The 2,767-nt window shown below is 40.5% G+C and overlaps 1 pseudogene; it reads left to right on the forward strand.

Annotated features, from left to right (window-relative positions):
• The window catches only part of LOC111968257 (sodium- and chloride-dependent GABA transporter 2-like), a 5,305-nt pseudogene extending 4,763 nt beyond the window's left edge, over positions 1 to 542 (forward strand).
• Positions 543 to 2,767: the final 2,225 nt, after the last annotated feature.

Below are 2,767 nucleotides of genomic sequence, written 5' to 3' on the forward strand. Positions count from 1 at the left end.
TGTGTACCCGTGGTTCAACAACACCTATGTGTACCCGTGGTTCAACAACACCTATGTGTACCCGTGGTTCAACAACACCTATGTGTACCCGTGGTGGGCCTACGGGCTGGGCTGGTTCCTGGCTATGTCCTCCCTCTCTCTCATCCCCATTACTATGGTCTACAAACTGTACCGAGGCAATGGGACATTTCTGGCAATGGCATTTTAGTTTTTCTCTTGAATATTTAGCACTTGAAAGAGAATTCTTATTGCTGCTAGATAAAATAAAATAAATTATGACAATCCGATCAATAAGGCTGGGACATTTCATCTGGGCCTGTCTCATATTTTTTAAACTATTCTGAGATACATTTTGAAGAATGCTTTCACTGCAAATTGATTATACTTATATTGATACCGCTTTACTTCTCCAGCGCCTCGAGGTGATCTGTCGGCCAGCAGATGATCTTCCCATGATGAAGAAGGATATGGCAGGTCTTTATGCTCTGAACCGTGTTACTGACGATGAGAAAACATTCAGCAATAATCTACGGACTGACTGACTGTTCCACTAATCATTTTAGGGTGGTTTCCCGAATATTAAGCCTAGTCCTGGACTAAAAATATTTTTCAGTGGAGATTCTCCATTGAGCTTGTTTTAAGTCCAGGAAAACGGCCATTCATATTCTATTTTTATAACTTTAAAAAACGTTTTGTTTTATGATGTTGTTTTTATTTAGCGTAAAATAGCTTCGAATAGACCACCTAAACATTTTGTGTATACAGTTGAAGTCGGAAGTTTACATACACCTTAGCCAAATACATTTAAACTCAGTTTTTCACAATTCCTGACATTTAATCCTTGTAAGAATTCCCTGTCTTAAAGTCAAGTTAGGATCACTACTGTATTTTAACAATGTGAAATTGTCAGAAATATAGTAGAAGAAATGATTTTATTCAGCTTTTATTTCTTTCATCACATTCCCAGTGGGGTCAGAAGTTTACATACCACTCAAATTAGTATTTGGTAGCAATTGCCTTTAAATTGTAGAATTTTGTCAAACGTTTTGGGTAGCCTCCACAAGCTTTCCAAAAAGTTGAATTTTGCCATTCCTGACAGAACTTGGTGTAACTGAGTCGGTTTTGTAGCCTCCTTGCTCGGCACATGCTTTTCAAGTTCTGTCGCACTATATTTCTTATAGGATTGATGGTCAGGGTTTGTGATGGCATCCAATACTTTGACTTTGTTGTCCTTAAGCATTTTGCCACAACTTTGGAAGTATGCTTGGGGTCTATTGTCATTTGGAAGACATCATCTTGCGACCAAGTTTTCTTTAATTTCCTGACTTATGTCTTGAGATGTTGCTTAATATATGCCACATAATTTTCCTGCCTCATGATGCCATCTATTTTGTGAAGTGCACCAGTCCCTCCTGCAGCAAAGCACCCCCACAACATGATGCTGCCACCCCTGTGCTTCACGGTTGGGATGGTGTTCTTTGGCTTGCAAGCCTCACCCCTTTTTCCTCCCAACATAACGATGGTCATTATGGCCAAACTTTTGTTTCATCAGACCAGAGGACATTTCTCCAAAAAGTACGATCTTTGTCCCCTTGTGCAGTTGCAAACCGTATGMAAATTAATTACTTAAAAATCATACAATGTGATTTTCTGGATTTTCTGGATTCTGTCTCTCACAGTTGAAGTGTACCCATGATAAAAATTACAGACCTCTACATGCTTTGTAAGTAGGAAAACCTGCAAAATCGGCAGTGTWTCAAATACTTGTTCTCCCCACTGTATATTTCACCTTTTTTTAACCAGGTAGGCCAGTTGAGAACAAGTTGTCATTTACAACTGCGACCTGGCCAAGATAAAGCAAAGCAGTGCGACACAAACAACAACAACACAGAGTTTCACATGGAATAAACAAACATACAGTCAATAACACATTAGGGGAAAAAAGTATACATACAGTGTGTGCAAATGAGGTAAGATAAGGGAGGTAAGGCAATAAATAGGCCATAGAAGTGAAATAATTACAATTTAGCATTAATCCTGGAGTGATAGACGTGCAGATGATGATGTGCAAGTAGAGATACTGGGGTGCAAAAGAGCAAGAGGGTAAGTAATAATATGGGGATGAGGTAGTTGGGTGTGCTATTTACAGATGGGATGTGTACAGGTGCAGTGATCGGTAAACTGCTCTGACAGCTGATGCTTAAAGTTAGAGAGGAAGATATAAGACTCCAGCGTCAGAGATTTTTGCAATTCGTTCCAGTCATTGGCAGCAGAGAACTGTAAGGAAAGGCGCTCAAAGGGACGAGTGCAATATACCTGCTGGAGCGCGTGCTATGGGTGGATGTTGCTATGGTGACCAGTGAGCTGAGATACGGCGAGGCTTTACCTAGCAAAGACTTAAAGATGACCTGGAGCCAGTGGGTTTAGCGAAATGATATGTAGTGAGGGCCAGCCAATGAGAGCATACAGTTCGCAGTGGTGGATAGTATATGGGTCTTTGGTGACAAAAAAGAGGGCACTTTTTTAAATTTACCTAGGCAAGTCAGTTAAGAACAAATTCTAATTTTCAATGAGGGTCCATGAACATTGGGTTAACTGCCTTTTTCAGGGGCAGAACGACAGATTTTTACCTTGTCAGCTCAGGGATATGATCTTGCAACCTTCCGGGTACTAGTCCAACTCTCTAACCACTAGGCTATCCGCCACCCCACTGTAATAGATTACTTCCAGTTTGCTGAATAGAGTGTTGGGGGGCTATTTTGTAAAT

Source organism: Salvelinus sp. IW2-2015, linkage group LG8 (assembly GCF_002910315.2).
Source record: "Salvelinus sp. IW2-2015 linkage group LG8, ASM291031v2, whole genome shotgun sequence".
NCBI lineage: Eukaryota > Metazoa > Chordata > Actinopteri > Salmoniformes > Salmonidae > Salvelinus > Salvelinus sp. IW2-2015.